The sequence below is a fragment of the Misgurnus anguillicaudatus genome, chromosome 24, assembly GCF_027580225.2.
Source record: "Misgurnus anguillicaudatus chromosome 24, ASM2758022v2, whole genome shotgun sequence".
In the NCBI taxonomy this organism is placed as follows: domain Eukaryota; kingdom Metazoa; phylum Chordata; class Actinopteri; order Cypriniformes; family Cobitidae; genus Misgurnus; species Misgurnus anguillicaudatus.
This window is the reverse complement of record NC_073360.2, coordinates 35,219,390-35,247,119: the sequence shown is the minus strand read 5'-3', so window position 1 is coordinate 35,247,119 and position 27,730 is coordinate 35,219,390. Positions and strand designations below refer to the sequence as shown.

The 27,730-nt window shown below is 36.1% G+C and overlaps 1 long non-coding RNA gene across 3 annotated transcripts; it reads right to left on the bottom strand.

The window, feature by feature from the left end:
* Nucleotides 1-133: 133 nt before the first annotated feature.
* On the bottom strand, nt 134-2,979 carry LOC129435399 (uncharacterized). Of its 3 annotated transcripts, none has more exons than XR_012367653.1 (4): nt 2,969-2,979; nt 2,018-2,152; nt 1,729-1,812; nt 134-911 (listed from the first exon to the last, which is right to left on the bottom strand). It is a non-coding gene; the product is annotated as an uncharacterized lncRNA (long non-coding RNA). The 3 variants fall into 3 exon arrangements; XR_012367651.1 differs by having other exon boundaries at nt 2,676-2,973; XR_012367652.1 differs by having other exon boundaries at nt 2,691-2,973.
* Nucleotides 2,980-27,730: the final 24,751 nt, after the last annotated feature.

Sequence of the window (27,730 nt, the reverse complement as noted above, 5' to 3'; positions counted from 1 at the left end):
ATATACAAATCCATTTACATTTATCAGATGCATTTAACCGACGTGACTTTCAGTTTACACTTTTTTTCTGTACCCATGCAAAAGTTATCTATAATTTTTTTACCATAATTTGCAGTAAAACCACAGGAAAAAATAAAATCAACCATGGTTTATTAATAAATAAAAAATAATCATGCTCTTACAACAGCATATAGAAGTGCATTTTAGTAACCACAAACTTTACCATGATTTAAAATAATATGGTTACCACAGTTTCACTCCAGCATTACTATAATGTTACTGTAGTAGAACCATGGTTACAAAACCTTGGTTTGAAATAAGATCTGCAGTTTTACCATAATAAAACCAATGCATGTTTCAAGGTTACAAAAAATCCCTTAATCAGTCTGAGGTAACAGTGACTCACTGAGGAGAATGTTCTGGAAACAAAACAATATTAAATTCACAATAGCTCTAAGTTAATACAAGTCATGTGTTTAAAGTCCTGTTCAGTTAAAAGACAATTATTATTATAGGGTAAGTTGGCAGAATTTCAACCCACTTTGTGTTGTTACAATGTCTGTAATTTGAAAATGAACCATTTGGATGATGCAAAACATCATTTTGGCAAAGAATTGTGGATAAAAAAATGGGAATAAATCAGCACAATTAACTCAAGAATAAAGAGGAAACATTTTCTGTTCAAATGTTAGCATCTATTGTATTTGTAACAATATAAAGTGGGTTAAAAATCCGCAAACTTGCGCTTTGGGGCAGTAATTACAATATTATATTTGGCAATTTTGTATGTCCATCTATTGTTGCCATCATCTTAAGCCTCTGTGAGTGTTGGCATCATCTGAAGTCTTCACAAATGAAGCTGGATCCAAAAAGGAGCTTCCGTAACCTCTAGTAATTTTAGGATGCGTATCCTGATGGGGAAAAAAACAGGAAAGGAAAATTAGAAGGATGAGGATTACTGTGGTTCATATTATTTCAAGCAAAAGCTTACGTGCACTTCTTATTTCATCACTGGAGAACAAGGTCATAAGATGTGTATGTGAATGCTTGGCTTAGAAGAGGTGTTTTTCTTAATTAAGACTGGTAGAGTTTAGGAGTAAACTCTTAACTGTTTTTGTTAAAAAACAGTTTAACTGTTTTTGTTAAAGTGCAACTATGGTCTGATTCACTTTTTTGCATTTCCTTTGGTGTGTAAGTGTGTATTAGTAAATGTTAACGATATGCTAAAGGTATAAACCCCAAAGTAAACGATGACACAAGTTATTGCCTCCAATGTAAATATCTTTTATTGGACTACAAACACACGGATTGTAGGCAACAGTTTACTTCCTGGGATTGGTGATGTAGCCAAGACCGACATTATCATAATTCTTCCCACTTTGGCCTGTAAGTTAACTCCTGTTAGCATTGCGAGCAATTTTTTTTAAACATGGTAAGGAGCGTCACAATGTACAGATTAGCTGGTCAATTAGGGACACAGAGCTTTTTAAATCAATGAGTTCTGTACAAAATCAATGCGTTTGAGAAAGGAGGGAAATCTAAACCTACAAAAATGTACGGTATGTGGAAAATATATATTTTTTTACTAGAAACCACGCAAACACATTGTATTATACCAAATACACAAGATAACATTGTTTTTTAGAAATGAAATGGGTGCATTTTAAATAAATAAACCACAACCTTAAACCTTTGAACAGCAATGTATTAGTTTGAGGTTCTACTTACTAGTCATAGGATTCATAGCACCTTAGAGAAGTTTTCTGACAGGTCTGCTTCAACTATGCTGCATAGCCATCAGCATGGACAAACCTACAAACATAACATTTAAATTGTCACAAAGCAAACAATAGTATGCAGTGCGAGATTCATTAAATGGAAACAACCAAGAGCAGATGTAAAACACTGAAAAGAAAATAATAGTATACAAAAGATGATTGTCTGAAAAATAGATGATTTATTAATTTATTGATTTATTGGTCTGTCTGTCTGTCCAATGTTATCTCAACTAACTTACCATCTACAACGAAGTGGTTGGCCACCCGCATGACTCTCTTCCAGTCAACCGCGACATCGACATCCCACTTAGTAGGTACTGCCGAAGGGCAGCATGAAATAACTACTGGTCCATGTTGGTCCTTTATACGAATGACTAAAAAAAAAAGATATCTTCACTCACCATATGCTGCTACAATGTTAACACATAGATACTATGATGAAAGACTAAATCAAATTAAATAAACTTTATTTATATTGCACATTTTTAATGTGACATGCACAGACAATGAAAGGGATTAAAACAAAGATGACATGACGAAACAATAAACATAAATAAGATAAACAGATAGAGATTAAAATACACCCCAACTGGAAAATCCAGCCAAAACCAGCATAAGCTTTAAGGTGGCAGTAGCTGGTTTAAGCTTGTCCTCCCAGCCTGGCAAAGCTGGTGGGTCAGCTGTCTTCCAGCCTGACCAGCTTAAACCAGCAAAAAACAGCTACCAGCTTATGCTGGTTTTAGCTGGATTTTCAGTAGGGAAACCAAACACTTGAAATTATGAAATGTAGTGGAGTAAAAATTATGATAATATACTTTAGAATGTATGTTTTCCAAAGTAAAACACTGATTAAAAAGGAATACTTAAACATTTAGTTTTATGTAGAAAGTAAAATACTTAAGTAATGTCCACCTCTGGTATCAACAAGGATTGTGGTTTAGCCTACATGTCACACGAATCTAGTCAGGGCCAATACACCATCAAATAAATGTTAGTTTAAACACTCGAAGTTTTCAGGTAACCGGACACACTGCATTTCATTGTAAGCCTAACCAGCCAGCTAGTCTAGCTAACTACTACATGATGATATGAAATACTGTATATTATGTCTTAGTGACCTTGTTGTTTATGCATAAAGACGCCTGTATATCTGCATTAAAAACTTTTGAACGAACATTTCCGTCACTTACCTTAGCCTCCAAACATTTTGCCGGTGTTCTTATATGACGCATTTCATTCATTATTTTTTATATATAAACTCTGGTTGTCGCGCATGCGTAGAACAGATAAGGTCGTAAACTGTCGTAAAACAAGTTGAGCTTCTGCGCATGCGCACAATTATGCGCATGCGCAAAACAGATTGGACAGGCGGCACGGATCGGGTACTGACAGCATGTCCGAATTCAATGTTTGGTTTACTTCCTGTCTCCTGAGATACCTATGCGTGGACGTACATTAAGAATGTGATTGGTCGAGTCCGGTCGAGTTCGAAAAAATAAAATGGCGGCCAAGGACGCGACTGGACCACCAATTTAGTGTAAATAAAGGTATATTTTCACCTTTTACACCTTTTAATTGCATTTCTAGCGAGAAATTAGTATTGTAGTTTTCAAATATGTGATTAGTTATCACAAAGGCGCTCTCTGTTTAAATTTCAAACACGCTGCCTTAGAAGTGTGTCCGAAAGTCTTTCTCTGAGCTACCTTCATGCCTCCGAAGTCATTTCCTCATGAGGCAGCGAGGCAACGAGTCGCTGCCTTGAGTTTTCGGACGCAGCACCTGTTTAGTTTTGAGCCCAACTAGTCTAAGGGTTTTCAAACAGTGGGTTGCACAAAGTCACTTGGCTGTTTATGTAAATGCCACATTAGACAGTATAAACATTTAATGACCGGCAAAGACAGTGGTTTTGAAAACTAGCAGAAGGTATTTCAATTCAACTTAAATTTCATTGTAAACAAAACGTTTTTTTTTTGCAAACGATTAGATTAACTGATAAATAGTAATTGTGATATATTAAAAACAGCTAATTGTTTACACACTTAAAGGAAAACAGCACACTTTTTTATTATTTTACTATGTTCTTACCTCAACTTAGACAAATTAATACATACCTATCTTTTTTCAATGCGTGCACTTAATCTTTGTACAGCGTGTCGTGAAAGTGTTAGCATTTAGCCTAGCACCATTCATTCCTTAGGATCCAAACAGGGATACATTTAGAAGCCACCAAACACTTCCATGTTTTCCCTATTTAAAGATTGTTACATTAGTAGTTACACAAGTAAAGGGCTCGTTATAGTCGTGCGTAGGTCCTACGGCGTAGCAGCGACGGCGTAGGTTCCGCGTCGGTTTTCATTTATACTTTTGCGTCGTCATCCGCGTCGACGTGCAAACACACGCGCGACCGGAAATACCTATGACGCAGTTTTTTTACCTTACGGGAGGGGTTCTGGTGGACCAATCACAGCGCTTGCGGTCCGCGTACATCTGATGCGCTGTTAAATTTTTTGTGAGTTGCGCGTCAGGCCACGCAGAGCTACGCACAGGCTACGGATAGCGTACGGTGTAGAACCTACGCACGACTATAAATCGCCCTTAAGTATGGTGGCACAAAATAAAACGTGGCAATTTTTTAAAGCGGATAAAAAATGAGAACTATATTGTATGGCGGAAGAGCACTTAGTTTGCAGCACTTTGATCTCAGGCGCAGTAAAAAATTTCATATAGTGTCCTATAAAACATTATTTTAGTTAGGCCCATTTATTTAGTTTACCGCTGTGTCAGAATTTGCCATTACATCACTTTATCTAAAAGCTGCAAAATTCATGGCATACTGGTTATATTCCACCTCTTTTACTGCAATGTTTGTTTTGTGTCTTGTTGGGTTTTTGTCTTCAGCTTTTTCAGATCTTTGTCTTAGCACATTCCTTCAGCAGATGTCTTCCAATCGATAGGGCTTTTCTGCTTTGTATGTGTGTGTTTGAGAGAGAGAGAAAGAGGAGAGTATTGATAAATTCAGGTACATTGCATTGTTCACTTACAGCCCACTGAATTTTCTGAGACAGCTTGATGCTTGTAGGGACTATAACGTGTGTAATATGAAGGACTATGAGCCTTGACACACCACAAACAAATGAAGATACAATGCAAATTGTTTTCTCTTGTCATTGCCTTTAAAACAAAGAGATCTATCCATCACAATAATTCCAGTCATTATTGGTTTAACGCTGTGAAAAAGAAGAGCTTTCACTGACTGCCCACAGTGCAGCTAAAGCGTGATTTATGCTTTTGCATCAGACCTATGCCGTAGATCTACACTGTTGGTGCACTGTGTAGATTTTAAGCCATCTTGATGTGAGGTTACGACCAACAGCTCAGTCCACCGCTCACCCCTCCTTTTTAAAGCACATAGAGAAGCTACGGTAGCTGTCACAGGAGAAACGTGTCGTCGTCTGAGACAATATTAGTGCTACTGTAGAAACATGGCGGCACAAAATGCCGACTTCCATGTTGTTACCGTCATGTAGCCCGTTAGCTTTTACTGACGTAACATTCAACATCTCGTTGAATATAACGCTAGCAGGACAGAGCTGTGTGGACACAAGGAGAAGAAAGGATTTGGTTAATGAGCAGTAGGTGGTCTGTCAGCGAGTAGAGAGATGTCATCATGGCCTTTAGCGTTTGGGAAAAAAACACCCTCATGTTTATTCATGTGGGTTTCTGGTTGAGCCCAAAGGAATAGGTGTAACGCGCCATAATGAAACCAAGCCCCAGACAGGCACGATATGCTCGAGAGAAACTTTAATTGCATTTGGCTCCTACTAATTTTTCATTTCTGGATGAGCCTTTTTTTGTCCCTGTATAATCATTCAGAAGTTTCAAGCCTCTGGCTCTTATGCATTTTAATTGTCTGATGTTTAGATCAAGCAAAAACACTGTCGATTGGGTGTTTAAATTATTGCGGGACGTGTTGGCTTTGTTTCACCGTAACAGAAACGAAAAGTGGGCTCGCTATTCACAGTCATGATGTGTAGAGCTGTAAGGCTTTCAGAGGTAATGTAAACATTGATTCATGAGGTGAGATTTGAAATTCAAATTTTTCGTCGATGAGACACCGGAGCTGTAAATATATATTGGAATAAGCATCTCTGCGTGCGTGCGAGACGGTCCATAGCAATACTCTTTGATAATAGGATTCATGTAGATGATGGACTTCGTATGAGCTTTGCGCTGTGGGGGTTGGTCCTCTGATGTATCTGATGTCTTTGGCATCCTCCTGTAGTCTGGAGACGGGGCGACAGCTGTTACCAATGACCAGAGGAAAAACATTGATTGTGTTTTTCTACCTGTCGGCCTTTTGTCTGAGAAGGCGTGGGATATTGCCAAAATCTCTTGTAATTGGCTGAGATAGAATATAAAGATTTCTATGTCTGGACTGATTTTGGGGAGACAGTAAGACGGAAAGCAATTATCTGATAAATTCCCAAAACTAATTTGTGCCTTACGGAAAAGATTTAACCGATTTAACGATTTAAACGTCACAATATTATAATGTAATTCTGTGCTATATGCATTATGTGAATCATATGCATTATTCATATACTGTGATCCTGTAAATAATGCATGTTACTGTATGTATCAAAATATCTTTAAATGTGCAATATTAAATTATATCTTTTTTGTTTAGGCACATCCACACGAGTACCAAATACTCTTGGGGTTTGTGTACCTCTGTTTGGGACTCAGTGGGTTGGGATAATTAAGGTAAAGTATATATTAAATGTATTTAATGAAGCTGTAAATGACAATCTGTGAGGATCCATGTCGATCTACAACTGTCAGTCAAAATGCAATATAATCTCATTCCGGTTACAATTCTCCTGACACCCCAAATCCACCTTTATTTCTTTTCATTTCTATAATAAAGGAATTAAGATGGGAAAATGTAAAGCTTGTGAATGACCCTTGACATATGGCGTATTTGAAGCAGTATTACAGGTAAAAATAAGGGAATCTACATAGCTGCAAAGTTTATGTATTGAGACATCATTTTGGATAAATCTGTTAAACAATTCCAGCAGACTGCTCATATTTTTGCACATCTTTCATTTTTTTTCACAAATTGCATTCGTTTTCTCGCTTGTATTGCTCAATGTGTCAACACCATCAAATACAAAATCGTGCTGGTAGTCAAATATTTATTAAAAAATATTGACAAATCTAGAAGTCTTCTCTGAACGGGAATGAATTTTTGAAGCACTGAATGGTTTTAAAGTGAGTTCAGACATCTGTTAAAAAAATGATATAAAAAAACACATTTTGTAGGTAAGATGTATTAAATTCAGCAGTTGTTTTTGGTGTTGCTAACAACAAAGTCACTTTGGGAAGTCGCACCAATAGGCGATCATGTTTGCAACGCCCCTAAGTCCCATCTATTTAAATTGTAAAATTAACAATTAAACAAAATAGGAAGAGTTTGGTTTCAGAATGCAATTTTGACTAATTTGGGTAAAAACGTGTTTTCTATAAGAAAGTGACGAAATGAAAACCACTATTTTTTTGTTACAAACTTTCACATAGCATCTTTAGGTTATAATAACATTCAAAATTAAAATCCATAATTTGATATTATATAAAAACAGTTTTTTACAGCAACATGCAATAAATCCATGACAAATTTTTTTTCAAAATTCTATAAATCTATTAAATCAATGTATAAATGTGCATTCATCTTTGCCATGTTATATTCATTTAGTTGACTATACACTGATTAAAAAAAAATAAACATTAATGGCATTAATCAAAACACTTACTTTGTCATATTAAGATCACTGTCATTGCTGCTGTAATCCTTGGGACGTCGTCGCTGAACTTTTTTGACAGCGATCAGATGTAAAATGTTTTGGTGCTGCTCGATTTTCGTTTCGAGTAAAATAATGTAAAGTTTTTCATAAAATCCCCTGGGGTCAATGTGTTAGCATGACAGAAACTTGATGCTGACGTAAGAACAAGCAACAGCCGGCATTTTTTTCCGTCTCCCGAGTGCTTCTCACGTAAATTATTCGATTTTAATAGCTTACGTTTTTTCTCCGCCACAGAAAACCACCACAGGTTTATCAATTCCATCAAAAGTATTATTTTGTTTTTGTTTGTTTGTTGATCACGAAGTACAAAGTAGATGAGGAAAACTAGAATTCTGTGTGTATTCAAAGCTCCGCCATTGATGTCTACAATGCGTGGAATGGTGCGTTGTTATTGGTTAAGTGGATTTATTGCATTCTGCAGAGAATGAGGAGTGGCGTTTGTCGCGGTTTGGAAAAAATAGAGAAAAGATGACAGAATAACACGGCATATAGTGGATTTTGTTTGAAATTAAGAATTTACTTTTAAATACTGACCTGATACAATACTGATTTTGGTTCTCATTTTTGGCGTTTATCGCGTTTTGGAACCAAAATCTTTATATGTCTAAACAACAATTAAACTTGACATTAACTGTACCATAACCGTTTCTTAAGCTTTTTTAACCCCTTTGCTGTCACCCAACCCTTTTAAGTGTGTGGGGGGAATTTGATGTGCACCTTTAAATTAATATAACTCTGGCATTTTTTTGTCTAGAAGCCTAATCTTGGTCTTGTTTTAAAGAAGACAATTAAAGGTTTTTCTGGATATGAAAATATTAAACAGAAAAAATGTTATAGCAGTTTAAATTTCTTTTAATAAATAAAAATAATTCCATAACATATTAATTTTATAAATAAAACTATAAAAATGTAAATATTTCAAAAAAGAAATAATGCAAAAATGAAGCCATAAGTCTCAAGTTGTTGTGATTCAATTTTCAAAGTAAAATCACAAAAAATGAGGTTTGTGTGACTTTTTTGTCGTTTTACCAACAAAGGCCACTAGGTGTCAACGGTTTGCTGCATACTCTTGCTGCAAATTAATAAATAACTGTCACTGCATTATTATTACTGCTAAAATGTTTTGAAATATGAAAACTACAGTCTTGGAGCTTTCCAATGATATATAGTTTGTCAACATTTTTGAAGATTTATAATATGATATTAGAATTCTGAATATATAAAATTAATATTCATTCCTATGGGGGGTGGGGTCATGTAACTAAAAACTGTCACTACATTATTTCTATCATCAGATGACCTTGAAATATGAAAACTACATTCTGAGAGCTTTCCAGTGATATATAGTTTATCAAGATTTTTTAGGTTTAGAGTAGGGGTTTAGTGTTATAAATATGTAAAATCAAATTGGGCCTACATGTGGGCCCGTGACATTTTAGAAACTGAGTCTCACTACGTCATAATTCTCCCAAAATGGTGAGGATATATGAAAACTACACTCTTAGAGCTTTCCAATGATATATGGTTTGTCATGATTGGATAAGAATTTACATGGAAAACACTGAAGTAAACGTTGGCGCCCCGCGGGCAAGACAGTGACATTTAGCAGGATATAAATGTTTTGAGGCGCACTCTCTTCATAAATGAATCAATTACTCTCCCTTCATAATTTATTTTTTAAAACACTGCTGAAATATGTATTCTAGAGGCTTAGACCTTTCCAACAATATATAGTTTGTAGTGATAGATTAACATTTACCTCAACAATATTGACGTAAATACAGGTGTCCCGTATACGGGATGGCGACAGTCAAAAAGTAGTTTCAGTTATGGCTCATGCACACAGGTTGGCAAGCGCCTTGTCGTCTTAATCGATTGATGATTGGTTCTTTTATCTGTAAGGCGGGGCTTCCATCGAGGGGCCATATTTAGTGTTGCCATCTTGTCGCTACACTTTTCAGACCCTCTTTTTACAAAAAAGTGCATAGCGACAAATCTAGTTACTTTTTGGATGAACCGTAGCTTGAGATTTAAATGCTTTTGGTGTTTGCTGTACTGCCTCACGAGCGTGAGGTATTGCTTTCCCTGCGCATGTGTGCATAATTTTAATGGGTGACGTTCAGGCGCTATTATACTTGTTTCGTTGTCTGACAACATAACCAGAAACTTTTTTAGGCATTTGGCTGTATTAAAATGTAATGAAAAAGTGAAAAGGCAGAATAAATTCTACCGAATAATGATGTCTTTGATGACGCGATCAAATTAACCCGCAGAGAGTGAGACAAGCGCAAATGCAGCAGATATGTCAATGAAAACATTTTAAAGTTTTCAAACATCCTGAACACCATGCAGCGTTATCTAGCTATCTGACCAGCATAGTGACCAGGTGTAAAAAGCCCTATAATGACTGCTGGAATGTTAAATACTGTAAAAAGGACAATCTGAATGTAACTTGTAACTTTTAGAGAAAATTGGCAAAATAATTAGAAAAAATTAAAAATAAAAATTATTCGGGTATTTAAAAATTATTTGGCTTCAACCAAGAATTTTCCTTTTGGTGCATCCCTACTACTTTCCATTGAAAGTAGTTGGCAACACTGGCCATATTGAGCTTAGCATTGCCCCCTATTCATAGTAATAGCATTGCTTAATCTTGTTATATCCAATATATTTGGGTTCGTTTAGGATTACGATTAGTTATAATTAGAAAAAATATAGTAATAACCCAATTGATTTTTTTTACCATTTTGATGAAGGAATTGTAAGCACAATAACTTAATCAGCTCACCAAAGCCTGTGTGACCTTTATTGAACTCACAGCAAATGAGATATTAACAAGGGATCTTGCGAATTAAAACTGACCTCTGCATTGTTTGATTTAATGAATGCTTTTAAATATCTAATCGTGTTGACAAAAAGATGCAATTGGACATTTGTGTTAAGGACATTTAAGTGAACATCTCTGATTGATTATAGCTCTCATCTCAACAATCAGTCTACTAACATCTGATGAATGAAGCACACATTACATACTCAATAAAATCAAGTCTAAAAGAGAAAATATGGATCTCTCATGGGATTCAAAGGATTCAGCTCATCTTCAAACAGATAAAATGTATATGCATTCATTATTATACTACTGTAGGAGCATGCAGTGGGAAAGAATTCAAGATTGGGTTCAACAAAGTACTTATCTTTTCAATTTCGAACGTCTGAGAAACTGGTCCTTAATTTGCTAAAATCAAGACGCTCGGGCACTCAGAATGCTTCAGCTCATGTCTCAAAGAATCTACTCTCTATTTGTATCAATCGCTCTTCAGAAGTGGAAAATTGAGAGACTTGACAGAGCATCTCCAGGAATACCAATCACAAGCCAATCTCGCAGTGAAAGCAAGCACAAAAAGTTACTGAAGCACTTGTCAGTTTCAAAGCGTGTGTCTTTTCTCCAATTAGCACTGTATCTTATTTCCCCAGCATCCTTTTTTCCTCTTTAAAATTTTTGAATTTATAATGTTTTCCTTAAAATAATTGGCAGAAGGAGAGATCATTTTAAATGCGTTTTGAAGGAGTCACAAAACACTTGCAAGTACGAGGGCCTGTCACAGAAGATGTCATGTTCCCAGTCACATTTTCCTCTTTAAAGAAATGGTTCACCCCAAAAATGTCTATGTTTTTACCCTCATGTCACTTCAAACCCATACGACTTTCTTTCATTGAACAAAGGAGAATTTGAACAGTTGCTCTTTTAGGTTTGATACTGTGAATAGCAAATCAGATTTGGGTTGTGAGAAAGAATGTAAAAACGTCATGCAATATAATTTAAGTATAACTTGGTTCATAAGATTTGTGGGCAATGTTAAGATCTTTTGAAACTTTTGTGAAAAACGGACCAGACAAATCCTTGAATCAGTGATTTGAACCAAATTAATTTGATTCATTAAAAGTAGGGATGCACGATATATCGGCCGGCATATCGTTATCGACCGATAACTGATTATTTTTAATATTATCGGTTATCGGTCTGATAGCAAAATTAGGCTGATAAATGAAAGCCGATAAATTATTGATTATTTTGGTTTGTTGAACCACTTCACTTGCTTATTGCTGGCCATGTGGAGTTTTGATTGGTGCTTTCTGTGACATAACACGAAGATGACACATGTTAAGAAGAGTATGCTAATCTAGCGCAAAGACAAGATGTCCGCGGTTTGGGAGTTTTTCATTGTGAAATGAATATGAATATTTATCGGCCTATATATATCGGTCCCCAAATATAAAGAGTTATCGGTTATCGTATCGGCCAAAATTTCCATATCGGTGCATCCCCTTATTAAAAGATTCAGTCCGGTTTTGATATTCAAAATATATGGTGAATTATAGCTTCATTTTTGTTTGTTGCAAGCTAAACTGTAAAAAAAAGGCTGGATTTACTTAAAAATTATAGTGCATCCACTTTTTTAAGTAAGTTTTACTTGAAATGTTAAGCAATTGCAAAGAAATGGACGCAAAAATGATGCACTATATTTTTAAGTAAATCCAGTATAGTCTGTTTTTTACGTCTACGCGAATGTACACGCACAGTCGAACGCACAACCTTTCAAAGAATAGTTTATTTAGCTTGTAAATGTATACAGCAATCTACGCATGCACATTGCGTCAAAAAAATGTAATGCATTCTCCTGTACGCGCATGCATGACTTGCGTGTACAATGTACCTGTGGTTTAAAAAATCCAGGTACGTATGCATTCTTCTGATCTTCATGACCAGTGTCATGCGCACTGTACGTGGACCCTCGCATATGTGTAAAAATTGGACCATCATTGGCCTTAACTCATTCCCCGCCAGCCATTTTTTGAAAAGTTCCCCGCCAGCATTTTTGGTGATTTTCACAAGTTTCATTAAATGCCTTTTTCTACAAATATATAAACATATTACAAATATATATCAAATGAAAGAACAGACCCTCTGCTTTCAAAAAACAATAAACAAACCAATAAACAAACAAAACCGGGAAAAAAGTTTCATCGTATCTATATTTTTGCTTATAAACTTGTAAATATATGTATTTTTCTTTAAAAATATTTTTTTAAGCAAAAAGCTGAAATAATTGTATTTTTGTGAAGGAATTTTGTTAGAGGTCAGAATCAGAACATTTATCAAAACATACACAGAGTTTAAAATTAGTAAATAACGTTTTTCAGGGTGGATCTAGTGGATAATCGCGGTATTGAGATCGTTCTATCATCAGCCTGTGAGATCGACGATACTCGATAGTATCGGGGGGCGGGGCAGTAGTTTACTCATTTATTTTTTTGTTCATTTTTTATTAATTTATGACAAGTCACGTGAACAAAAAAGAACCAAGGGCAACAATGTCATGACCGCAACCTTCTTAAAACTGACGCCATTAATCCAAGTGTCTCATTAAAGCACAGGCACTCTAAAATTTTCTGCATGCCAGGGAGCAGGAACAACACACTCGCTGGTTTTAAACTGCTGCATGCCAACCTCTCCAGTGCAAGGAAATTACGCGTTAAGCTCATATGCAAGGAAGAGTCAGAATCATGCGCATTACGGGCCCTATTTTAACGATCTAAGCGCATTGTCTAAAGCGCACAGCGCAACGTCTAAATGGGCGTGTCCGAATCCACTTTTGCTAATTTAACGACGGGGAAATTGGTTTGTGCGCCGAGCGCATGGTCGAAAAGGGTTGGTACAATTTTTTAAATGAGAAATGGGAGTATTTCGGACGTAACGTGCAATAAACCAATGAGAGTCTCAGCTCTTATCCCCTTTAAAAGCAAGTTGCGCTGCCGCTATGTCGAATCCCTATTTAGATGATGGAATTTGTAAACTGAAAAACTAAGCGGAGGAAGAAGATCCCCAGTTTAAGATTAATGTTAAATAATAGTGTTGTTTTTCACTTGTATTGAAATTGTTATTTTTTGGATTAAAACCTTTAAAACCCGTTTTCTTTTAGTCATGGAAGTAAAAAAGCAGGCTTATGGTTGCTTTAAATCTATGGTTATCCAATATCATCAAAAATTAATTTACAAGTATGTAAGAAAAGGTTTGTACTGTAAAGATACTTTATTTGTAACAAACAGGAGATAAAGTATTTACAAACGGTTCTCCTTTCAGCACTTGGACAGCGCCACGAGATTTTTTAAGCATTACTTAAAAATGTTTCTCATCACACCATATCGACAGGCACAGAGTCATCATATACAATAAATCGGTGAGATAGCATTTAAAAAAATATTTAAAAACAGATGCATTTGTTTAAAGCAAAGCATTTTTTTACTTATCAGGCTACAGGTGAAGCAGCTCTTTGCGCCTTCTAACGTCTCATAATCAGTCCTCATTTATGTCCAAGAGACTCAATAATAATCTTTTACATTCAATCCTTTAATCTTTCATATTTAAAAGAGTTTTTGTGCTGCTGCGCATTCATGTATGTGTTAAGCAAACACGCGTTGTCGTCCCGTTTAGGCGCACATTACTAATGCGCTCTTTAAATAACAAAAAAATATATTGCGCCATTGACTTTTGACTTTAGACCAGGTTTTTGTTGGTCAATGGCGTAGTCTATTTTAGTTGCCTCAAAATAGCAATGCGCCAACAATGCGCCTGAACACACCTCGTTTTCAGACCAGAACGCCCATGGGCGCAAAAGGGGGCGCAAATGCATTTGCTATTTAAACAACGCGGCGCTAAACGTGAAAATTATAATTGCGCAGTGTGGAAAATAGCAAATGACACTTGCGTCGCGCATTGCGCTGCATTGCGCTGAGTGTAAGATAGAGCCCTACAAGTTCAGATGCTAGAAGGAGCCATGCCGCGCGCATTCAGGTCCGAGCAAAAGTCCAAAATGCACGCAAAAGTCCAGGAGCGTACGAGAAGCAATCTGCACATTAGGTTTGTTTATACTTTTGGTTTGTTTTGGTCCACAATTTTTTATGCAAATGTTTTCTCTTAATTGACGAAATAACTCGTCAATGGTGGGGAAAGAGTTCATTTACTGTCATTATAAGGAAATGTGTTGCCAAATGTTCTTTAGAAAATCACATTTTGTGTTTCACAGCCGAAAGTAAAAATCGGTAGACTAGGTAAACAACCTAATTTTCACCCAAAACGTTAAGCAAGCTAACATTGTGAGAAAAGTGACAGCCTTTTTTAGCATCCCTCTTCAACAATTCAAATTTTTTTTCACTGATGTTGCTCTTGAGACTGCACCAGTGAGAAACCCACATTTATATCAATTAACCGCAGGTCTATCATGCCTGTTTACACGGCCAGTGTAGCATCACCGCATAGACTAATGAAGTGGCCATCTGGATCTAAGAGAGAAGAATCTGGCACAGAAGAGCTGTAAGGAACGCTAGCAGAATAATCCAGTCATGGGCTGGAATAATGATTAGAGGTGGACTTTAGAGAACTGACAAAATCTCGTTTCAATCGAGTAACTAAACAGAATGTTGTTTTTATCTAAATGCTTTGTTTATGCCAAAATACGCATCTTGGAAGATACTAATACCAGATTGCCTCACCAGTTGGTGACCTTTAGCATCTATTAATATGCACCAGTGAATTGTGGGTATTTGTTCACTTTAATGATGGGGCGTCTGTCCGGCGTCAACCACTGACAGAAAGGTCACTGGAATCCAACTGGCAAATAGTTCAAAGATTAAAGAAACATCAAGAACTCCTGTCTGAAGCGTTCTCAGATTTGGATTTAAACTCTTTTCATGAGATTCGAAGATGAAGGATTGTGCTGCTAAATAGTTTTATCCCATCAATCATGCTGAAGGTTTCTGCTGAACCACCCGAATTACCAAGTCCCGTTTATTTGTAATTAGAAAACATTTATGTAGGCCTACTAATGCAATGAATATTTCATCACTCTCTTTCAATCCAAATCCCAAAGCCCCGTGGCCCCTGGGGACCGACTCGATGTTGAGTAATTGAATCATGTCTTTACTTAACAATGTAAAAGCCATTGAAAAACTCATTGTGTAAACCCACAACATCATGTTTTTTTTTTAAATTTAGAGTTAGTTAAAATTAAATTGGGCTGCAAGTTTTTTAATCAACAATTTGAATATAAAACAGTTGTATTACTTGTTAAATTGGTATGTATTAAATTGTTAGTGCTAATAATCTTGTCGAATTGCTATTTTCCTGAATTCCTATATCACACTTGGTAGAGCATTGTGTTAAGCAGCACAAATGTTGTGGGTTTGATCCCAGGAAATACACGTGCTGTTAAAAATGTAGATCTTAAATGCACCGCAAGTCGTTTTGGATAAAAACATCTGCCAAAATGCAAGCACAGTCTCACGAAATTTCGTAATATTTTTTTTATTCTTTGTTCGTGATATCACGAATTTCCACATTTTTTCGTGATCGTATAACGAATTCCTGTTTTCGTGTGATTTTCACGTATTAGTTCCTCAACTGTAGTGTTTTGTCCTATTTTCTTACCACTTCGGCACCACTTCTTGACGCTTCGGTTTAGGGTTAGAATTAACATACTACAACTCTAACCCTAACGCCAAGCGACATATAAAAAAAAATCAGAAAAAATAGTATAAACCAATATATAAAGTGACATTCTAATGCAAGCACCAAATCTAACTCTAAACTGAAGAGACAATGGTTTAAAAATTCGTTATAGGAATTCTTTATACGATCACGAAAAAACACGGTAATTCGTGATAATATCACGAAAAAAGAATAAAAAAATTACATGACTATAGACCGTTTCAGCAATAACAACATAAACAAGCGGCTGTCGCGGTCCGCACATAACTTCCGGTAAACTCCGCCAAGAACAAACAACAACAAAGTTCTTTAAACGTAGTTTATTTATATAACAAGCAAAAAAACAACACACAGACCACATAGGAAACCAAAACATTTGTTATTTTTGACGAGGCATTTGTTCAAGAGACCAGTTTAGCAACTAGTCAGACCATTAAAAAAACAAAACCGGAAGTAAGGTTCGGATCGAGACGTGTATCACGTGCGTCCGATGAAACAAAACCTCGTGAGATTGGGTAGCAAAATGCATACATTTTAGGGCTGTCAAAAGATTAATCGCGATTAATCGCATATCAAATGAAAGATTGTTTTTGCATAATGTGTGAGCACTGTGTCATTATTTTGTATATATAATTGTTTTTGTATAATTATATATACATAATAATTACACACAATACACACGCAAATATATTATGCAAACACAAACTTTTATATTGTATGCGATTAATCGCGATTAATCTTTTGACAGCCTTAATAAATTTATTTGAATATATCTAAAAATACAGTAATTTGAAACGCATCTAAATAAAACAAGATTCCCTTTAAAGAGACAAACAGCATTACAGATTAATAAAAAGCCATGAAGGACATCAGACAGTGATTTTAAGCCAAATGGATAAGCGTTAGAAACACCACCTGTGCCCAGTTCTAAAGGTCAACATTGGGGGGCAATCTTGTCAATCAAACCCCAGGACCACCCCTTAACCCAACACCGGACGAATCTCACATCTATATTTGAGATGTGTATTCAGGACGTAATATGCATGACCAAGTGGGAGTTCACAGCAGGGAAGTCTTCTTTAAGGGTACAAATATTCATGTTTGCATTTCCAACAGCTTTATGTCTTTATCAGACCTGAGATTGTATTTAGGTACCAGACGTTTAGATATCACAGACAACGTTGTTAAAATGCTAATACAGATCTCTGGTATTTGACACGCCATTAATAATCGGCATGGTGACCTTTTTAAATTCGGCTTGTTGGTACGGCCTCATCTGCAGGGACACGGTCCAGCGGAGCATTTAAAAGCAGCAGCGGTGTAGTAGATGTGTGAATAACAATATATGAGGCAACGAAATTGTTTTTAGATATCCAACCGAGCAAAGCAAAAAATATTGCCGTCCCTGACTCTTCACTCACCAGCTGGCCCCTGCACTCCTGCTGTTTACAAAGAGATATGTGCGAAAGTTTGAATATTCATATTATTAATTCATGTTGTTTTGGGCTGATGAATAGATAATAAACTCTGCGGTCAGTCATGCGAGAGATTTGTTAACTAAAAAGAATATTTTCCTTCTCCTAAAACATACATTTACACATCAAAGATGCCTGAAAGCAATGGTGTACTCTCCAAAGACGGTCTGAATGACAGACAATATAAATGACGTGTCTGGAAGTGCTTGTTAAATTACGAGAACCGTTCTTACCACCATGAAATAACAGCCAGCTTGCACTGGATATGCATATGACAGTGGCTAGAAAATAATCATGCATTGGGACTAAATAAAAAGATAATTAGGCAGCAATGGACCTCTCCCCCCAAATTAAAGATTTATAGCTTACCGAACCTGTTAAAATTTTATGGAGTCTGGCGTAATGACTCAGTGTTGCTCTAAACAAGGTCGGTTTAGTTTTGCTGGATTGCAAAGGACCATTAGGTTTTAAGAAGTGGCTATCATCATCATTAAACCCATGAAATTCATTAAAGAGCAAGAAGCTTCAATCTAGTCTCCCACTGCCCAACACAGCATCATCAGGACCGTTTTCAGGCCAAAAGCGGTTGTTGCCATGCATCTGTGAGTCTTATTCCCCTTTTAAAGCCATTTTCTCAGTTAACTTTAATGGTCAGTTGGGTCGCTCCGTGCTCTTCTCCTCCACATGTCCATCTTGAACATTGCCTTCCCTCGCCATCTCTCACATCTCGAGCGTCAGCCGTATTAACGGATTGCCCATCCGGCCAGTTACCCTTCCACTGTGATGAGAGCTATAATTGGTTTACTATAGAAATGGAAAGGGATAATCCTTCTGTTTGATTAATGCTCGTCTAATCAATTGGTGTCTGGCGAAACCGCCCCTCCGGTCACATTTTGTAAAAAGGAACAGCTGGTTTTTCAAAAGGTCAGGCTGAAGCAGGCCAGACCGTGTCACGGAGAATGATAGATCGAGCGACGCATATCAAACTATTCAATAATTATAAGTCGGGATAAGCACATTTGCTTTTTCTTGATGTCGTTCAGGTTTTTGGGTGGGGCCGAGCAACAAGCACGAAAAGAGTAGTTAACCAGACATTTAAATTCTCATGTTCTCCTTATGTTGTTGTAAAACTTGAACGATTTTCGCACAGCAGTCACAACGATGTTCAGCTCTTTTACCATTTATAATGATTGCAACAGAGGATGACCTGTTAATGGTGCAGCATTTATAGCCTGATCTTAAGGGAATTTGTTTGTATTTTATAAGTTGGCTCATTAGTACGAATTCGTATGAATTGAATCGTACAAAAACGTACGGTTATAGAAAAAAACGATAATGAGTGCGTTTACAGAATGAACTATCAAAAATCTTTGCGTTAACATGCAAATCAATAAACAGACTATGCAGAAAACTCAGTTTGCATGCACTATTATTTATCTTAACTAAAGATGAGTTGTTATAACTTATAAAATGAAGTTGACTATATTTTCTAAGTTATAACAACTTTCTTGTCAAGATAAGCGCGTGTCCTTCAAAAATGCGTTCTGCGGCAGGCGGATAAAAACGCAAGGCGTTCGGCGCGCATAAACAGCATGCATAACGCTCACTGCCCATAGAAAGTCATTCAAAAAAGACGCCAGCAACTGCCATAAATGCATTTGGTGTGATCGGCCCCTTAGGTGTTTACATGCAACTAAAATTGGGGTAATGAGCAAAAAACTACCTGTGCCGGTTGGTGTTTGCTTACGCCTTATGTACCAATTACAATGAGATTGTGTTGACATTTACAGATCTAATGTAAACAATGCAAGTAGTGTCATGAGATGTCGTGGTGGTTGGTATACTTTTCCGAAGTGTTTTTGTCTGTTAAGCTTAAATCCAAAAATGTATACAAAGCACAAAATAAACATCCATTAGCATCTTTTACTGCACATATCTAGGTCTTTTTGCAAATTGCAATCAATTAAATATATGTCAAAGTATGACAGTTAACATTTTAAGACATACACACATATACAATTATGACAGTAATATAATGGATTGAAAGGATTAAAATAGCAACATGCAAACCTAATAAATCCCTTTTATATATTTTTATTATATATCTTATATATCATATATATTTGAAGAAAATATAAACGCCATTTTTAAAAAAACGAGTTACTGCCAAAATCAGTATTATATCAGGTCAGTAGTTAGTAGTAAGTAAATAATTAATTTTACGCAAAATCCAATACCCACCATGATATTCTGTCATCTTTGCTCCCTTTTTTCCCAAAATGCGACAAACGCCACTCCTCCTTTTTTACAGAACGCAATAATTCCATTCCTGATATTACAGCCCACCAGTCACGCAATGTAAACAAACAATGGCGGCGCGCTGAGTACACGGAGTCCTAGTTTTCCTCATGATGAGGACCTCATCTACTTTGTACTTCGTGATCAACAAACAAAACAAAATTATACTTTAATTGCATTGCTAAACCTGTGATGGTTTTCTGTGACGGGAAAGAAACGTAAGCCATCAACATCTAATAATTTCCGCGAGAGGCACTCGGTTGCTTGTTCTCCCGACAGCATCAAGCTTCTCATGCTAAAACATTGACCCCAGAGGATCTTATGAAAACTTTACATTATTTTAATCGAGTGGGACCAAAACATTTTATAGCTGATCGCTGTAAAAATGTAAAGAGACGACGTCAAGTATAACCGCAGCAATGTGTTCTTAATATAACAAAGTAAGTGTTTTGGTTAATGCCATTAATGTTTATTTTTTTAGTCATTGTATACCACTAGTCAACTAAATAAATATAAAATGGTAAAGATGAATGCACATTTATACATTGATTTAATAGATTTATAGCATTTTGAAATAAAAAACTGTCATGGATTTATTGCATTTTGTGGAAAAAATAATTCGTTTTTATAATAAATCTTTGAAAATCAAGTTATGGATTTGAATTTTTAATGTTTTTATAACCTAAAGATGTGAAAGTTTGTAACAGAACATAGTGGTTTTTATCTTGTCACTTTCTTGGTATAGAAAACACGTTTTTACCGAAATTTGTCAAAATGGATTTATTGCGTTTTGGAACCAAACTCTTCATTTGTATGTTATACATAAAACCATTATAATATAGAGAGCAGCTAAAACATGCTGCTTATGTGAACAAACTAACAAAATGACATATACATACAGTGGTGACCAAAATGATAGGAATTCAGACCTGAAAATATTGACCCTTTTCCTCCAAAACATGATTTTATTTCATAATGATGGTTTCTCTGAGCACAACAAATATCAGATGAAATGAGTCGTACTGTTTTTATCCAATTTTAATTGTATATTCATCCACCTTCTCCAGCAATCAATGACATCAGCACATAAATTAATTCAATGGGGTTGAGGTCTGGACTGTGAGGGGCTCAGCAAGAAAAATGACCCAAATTTCCTTAAGTCCAATTTATAGTCGTGTCTAAGGTCTATGTCGTAGGTTATCCATAGCCTCTGCATAGCATGAAGTGCACCAAAAACCAATTTTAACAACATTTCAAAAGCACAGCGATTGGTCCACTAGAACCCCTCCCGTCAAGTAAAAAAACTGCGTCATAGGTATTTCCGTTTGCGACGGTGAGTACAAAAATGAGTTGAGGAGTGATTTAGTTGAAACTGCAACAAAAAATGCTGTTTATTTACTTAACATACACAACAAGTTGTTGTTTCTTCTGCGTTTGTGTGTTAAACTGGCCAAGCTGTTTCTTCAGTGACGGTTGCGCTGCTACTGTGGTTACACGTGTGGATATTGCCTACCAGCGGTCTGCATGTGTGTTTGCACATCGACGCAGACGACGCAGAAGTATGAAAACTGACATGTATCCTATGTTGTCGCGGCAAGCCGTAGGACATGCACACAACTATAGACGGTTTCAGGAGTAACAACATAAACAAGCGGATTTCGTGGTCAACACATAACTTCCGGTAAACTCTGGAATTATTAATTCCTGATAGATCAGACTGGACTACTTTCTCCATGAGTGATACAGTTCTGCCTAAGTTTGGTAGACAGGAATTAAACAGCTCACTAGGTTTTAACTGTTCATTGGTGTCATGGTTTAACATGTTCCAATATGTTTTTCGAAATTCATAAGACACAAACACTAAAGGAATTTCTTTGTCTCAATTTTCAGTATGCGGTTCAGTATGTTACCAATGGAATTTGTATCACATGATGAACCTCTGTCTGTATGCTAATGATCATTGATAAAACCCCTCCCAAGCCCTGACCTTTGTCCAACAGTGTATCCCACATATTGACTAGCGGTCTCATGAATTTGTCTTTTTTTCCCAAAGCAAATGTGCTGTTTCGTTCAGATTCATATCACAAGACATTTATCTTTTTCATTTCTTTTCTGCTAAAGAAAGATAAAATTCAGGCACCCTCGAGCACAAATCACCCGCCATTTTTCACTTGTCAACATCATCCATCTTTCTAAAGCTTCCCGTTCTTACCGTGTAAATCAAAAGAGGCGTCCATTTAAGAACTACGAGCAGAGTCATTCTTCTAACACAATGCCAGAACAAACATGAAATATATTGTTCGTTTTTATAGATCTTTGAGAATGCGGAGAAAGTCTTCAGCAGGACCGTTCCTCATTTCACCCTTGGGTGACCAGCCGTGATGTGAAACAATACATTTTTCTCATTGATTAGTTATTGATTACAATCCCCGACCTTTAAAATTAAACTACGCATCTGCCGAAATTCGTATAAATCCGGGATTAGCCTGTGTTATTTGAGTCAGCTTTCGATATTACCCAGAGGATATTGACAGCCCACTTACTCCCGCAGATAATCGACCACTGAGCACCCAAGCAATGCTAAGCATAGCTCATTATAAGAAAAATACAAGCATTCAGCTTCTGATTTGAATTCACTACACATAATAGTCCTCTTACCATTCATTCACACTAGATTAATGTTGTGTTTTTAGAGAAAAGTCTACAATGTGATCTTTGCATTTTGCATTGACCCTATGCTTGCTTTTCGGCAGCTTGGAGTTCAAGAGTTAAAGCTGTAGAGGGGGCGGCACAGGTTCAGATGGGATTAGAGCAAAGTCTTCAAAGACCTCCACTTGCAAGATTCTGCCAAATTCTCTTTTATTGTCCTTTAATTCTCATTGTCTCTTAATCTACTTTCCTGCATTTACATTTATGCATTTGGCAGGCCCTTTAATCCAAAGCAAATGGGTGATTCTCACGAAATCCAGATTTAAAAGGTGTCCAGCATCAGAATTTTTAAAAAGCCCTTGAAGACAATTTTTTGCACATATAAGATTAAGGTCTGAACTTAATATAAGCATTATTTTTAGAGGATTTAAAAAATATTTCCTATAGAATTATTTAAATTTTTTAGATTATCGTTATCAAAAATTATCATTACCACAACATGATATTACATTAAATATATGCATTTACAAACTTATGTTTCGGTAATGAGAACTATTGTCATTATAAAAAATTATCATTACCGCAACATGATATTACATAAAATATATGCATTTACAAACTCATGTTTCGGTAATAACTAAAAAGTTGTCTAGGTACTATGACAAACTAAATTTAAACTTTTATCTGGAGAGAACAAAAAGATCTGCTTACCTGGTAGCCACATTGAGTGTCACAGTCAATTATGTCCCTTCCAGCATTTTTTTTTTGAAAATGTTAGTTCTTGAGGGCTTAAACAATGATTGAAAATTGTTGCGGAGGATGAGAAAATTGGTCTTGGACACATTTATGTTCCTTATTATTGTCTCTATATTTACCAATGATCACCAAATACCACATGTTTCTTTACTGTAAATGTTTATAGTACAACATGCACTGAAACTTTTTATTTTTTATATTTTTTAATTATAAATATTTCCATGTCAAATAACCCAAATCCAGTATGGGCATGTTGCGGTAATGAAAATTCTCCCCTTAAATGTGAAAAAAATTGGTTTGTATGAGGTCATTTGAAATCATGTGCAAAATAGTACGTGAAGAGATGTTTGTAACTGTATGCTTCTTATTTTGATAACATTTACTTTTTTATCAAAATGTTTTATGACACCTTATAAGTCTAATTTTGTGAGAATCACCCAAATGTTTTTATCAGTATGTTTTCCCTTGGGATCAAACCCATGATTTTTGTGCCGCTAATTCAATGCTATACACAGTGAGCTATACCTGTCAGGGCTCCAGACTAACTTTTTTCACTAGGAGCACAGTGGCCCCCAACTGAAAATTTTAGGGGCATAACCAGAAAATTTAGGGGCACACACTGTAAATCAACATGCTAACCAAATATTCACATTTCTACTAATTTCCACTGTATTACTCATAAATACTTTAATGACAGATGCAGAAAGTACAATGTGCTGTTTTCATATTCAGTGTCACATCACAAAAAATGGTCAAATTTACTGAATGTAAAATTCAGTGGCACACTCTTAAATTTTGGTGGCAAAATGAGTTCCTGCTCAATTGGGATGCATTGCATAAGCAGTGCAAAGCCCATGGGTTTGATTCCCAGGAATTACACATATAGGAGGCTACTGATAGGTTGTAAGATGCTTCAGATGTAAATAGCTATTCTGTTTTTTGTCCGTGCTACAGGTTTAATAATACATATTAATGCCCAACGCTTAATTCTGTTCATAAATGAATTTATAGGATCAATAGCCACAGTGAATTATTCTATCATTTGGGGGAAAAAAGCAACTGCTACAGGCCCGATATAAGCAGCTTGGCAGCTTTACCCTATACAGTCAATTTTCTTTTGACCAGGCATTAGAAAAATATGACTTTTAAATAATTCATTATGTTATGCTGCTTGAACCAGGCGTGCAGCGATTTGGCCAAGTATGTGTTTAGAACAAGACGCCTGACAGGCAGTTAATATCAATTACAGTAAGCAAGGTCACTAGACCGAATGTGGTATAAACTCACTTCACACTTCAGTGAGACTTACTGCTGTAATGAAAGAGCGTACAAATGCATTTGAGACTTAAGTAGTGCAGTAACTGCTTAATGGGTGGTTCTCAAGCATTCCGGGGTGTGGCCCCCTTTGTGTAGGGTGCATGTCTTTGTGCCCCCCCAAAGAAAATCTCAAGAGATTCACACAGAGATTCCAGAAAATACACGGAAAATCCATCCCAGATTGACTGATTTTTGGTTCATTCACTTTGCCAATGATTTTCCGAAACCTGTCCGTGCATTTAAACACATACTGTAAAGATCTCGTAAAGACCTGACTTATTTAAAGTCTGAAGTTTGCTAATTATCTGTGATTTCTCTCTCAAGAAATCCCATTATGATTATGGTATCTGCGTCTTGTTCACACAGAATGCTTTTGTTAACATTTGCTTGTTTGTGTTCACACAGAAGCCTCTCTGCCAATTTTACTAACACTTTCTGGGACCAAAGTGCTGTGTGAATGAGGTTTCAGACTTAAAATTTTAATAAACAAAACATTTTAAAATATACAATAGGTACGTTTACATGCAACCAAATAATTCGTTTGTAATCGTATGGATGGCTCAATCATGTAAATGTAAAGACCTTTATCAATATGATTGAGGACGATCAGATGCAAATTTGGATCGTATTGAAGGGGGTGATGTACTCCGATCTGTGATCCGATCAGCAGGAGAAAAGTATGCATGTAAACGTGTGAATCCTAGTATTTTCTCAGCCGGAAGCAAAAATACATTGTGCACATGCGCAGAACATTTTTGCTCAAATGTACGTCTTATATTTACCTCTTATTTACATCTCACATATTTTTCGTTACAGAAACATGCAGTAGCATAGCAAGGCAACAGCAACACGCATTATTAGGGTTATGGGGTCAAGCGCTGTACATTCTACAGCGTTCATGTGTACTTTCATAAAATTAGGCTACATAAAGCAATAAAATATCTTCATGCCTTTTGAAAATTGTGTTTTCATTGCTTATATCTGAAAACTTCTTGAAGGGACACTCCACTTTTGTGGAAATTTAAACATTTAAAATGTAAACTTTAAAATAAAGTCAAACATTTGATTTTTACCGTTTTGGAATCCATTCAGCTGATCTCCGCGTCTGGCAGTACCACTTTTAGCATAGCTTAGCACATTCCATATTTTTCCTATTTAAAACTTGACTCTTCTCTAGTTACATTGTGTACTTAGGGCAATGTAATATTTAAGGACTTTGCTGCCGTAACATGCTTTCAATAGCGTCCATGCTTTCAATAGCGTCCATGCTTTCAATAGCGCTGCGTCCATGTTCCGCTTGTGCACGCGAGCGTCCGCGGTGCTTTCAAAGTATACTCAACTTGGCTACGCGCGGATGGCCGTGTTCCAACACATACGCAATACAAATGATTTCTTATTCAAATTATTACTCTTCCAGGCCGTCAGGGCATCACAGATTTGCAACACTTACAGTACATTAAAAAATTTTAGATAAGTGAAGAAAAGTAGCCAATCTACCATTGCAAACAAAGTTTAGAACAAACTTTAACCCATTCACCGCCATTGACGAGTTATCTCGTCATTTATGAGTTCATATTTAACTAATAAATATGCCTTTCTGGACGAATTTCAAAGTGAAAGTGTAATACCGCTTTTATCCAAACCGAATTTATCAAAAACGGAAGTTAAAAAGATTTAATGATTTATTTTAACTGCCTTTATGTTTGATAGTCATTCTGAGTCTGATCTCTAACATAAATACCTTTACAAAAACGCAATTTTTTAACCTTTTTGCTCAAAATGTTTTTTTTTTTGAAGAGAAATATCCATATTTCAGTGGTTAAATTAAGTAGAAAAAGTAAATATATAATGAAACGTTTTTCCCCCATTTTGTTTGTTTGTTTGTTTGTTTGTTTGTTTATTGTTTGTTTGAAAGGAGAGGGTGTTTTCTTTAATTTGATATAATTTGTATGTTTATATATTTATAGAAAAAAATTTTCCTGCAAGGAATTTTGTGAACATTTTGTTAAAATCACAAAAATGCAGGTGGGCAACTTTTCTTAAAAAGGCTGGCGGTGAATGAGTTAAGAAACCAAAGAACAGGAATCAAACATTATGATGACGAAAATGCTCCATAGCTTTCTGTTCTTGGAAGAATTGACAAAATGATAGTGTCCCGTCTCTGGACTTTCCGCGCATATATTTGTTACCTTGTAGGACTGCATTTTTAAATGGGGGCATTAGTATGGCTGTATTAAAGGGACAATAAGTAGGATTTACCCCATCTAGTGGTGTATTTTGCATTCAAAGGAATAGTGCTCTCTAGCGCCTCGCTTTTCCAAATGCGTGTTGCAACCACGGTAGCCGTTATGTAATCCATGATCTCATTTTCAGCTGGTTCACGTGTTCTGAACAAAACGCGTTGTGAAAACGCGTTGGTAGGCTAGTGCTTTTTGTCCCTCTCTGCTATTATAGTTTATCAATATGGCGGAACGACATGGAAGCCTCCTTGGACACGTTCAATGTAAGTAAAGAGAACAAATTCTAAGCTTACAAAGAAAAGTCAGATCACTGGCAGAGGTCATTTGACACCAACAAGGACATATTTATGAATAAAGAAATTGATTTTGATTAATAAAACACTTAAAACCCTACTTACTGTCCCTTTAAGGCTCAGTAATGGCAAAATAGTATTTAAAAACACAAAAAAGAGCCGTTATAAAAATAGCGAAATCGTGATTTTGCCTAAACCAATCGTGATATTTTCCCCATATCGCCCACCCCTATTTGTGAGGGTTAAACATTTTGATCTCTCAGGAATTCGTACGCATTTTACAAATTGGCTAAAAAAAGACTTGTTTCCTGAAACCTAAATTCAAGCAAAATTAAGCACTCGTAAAACAACGTCTCTATTACCATTTCCTGGGAGTTAACACACATAATTAATTCACAATTGAACTCCTTAAAAAAGTCCAAATCTGTCTCAGCTCAACACAACTATCAACTTTCACAGGTGAACTTCACCCTCTCAGGGACAGTTAACAGTAAATGAATTTGCTTTGTGCACTT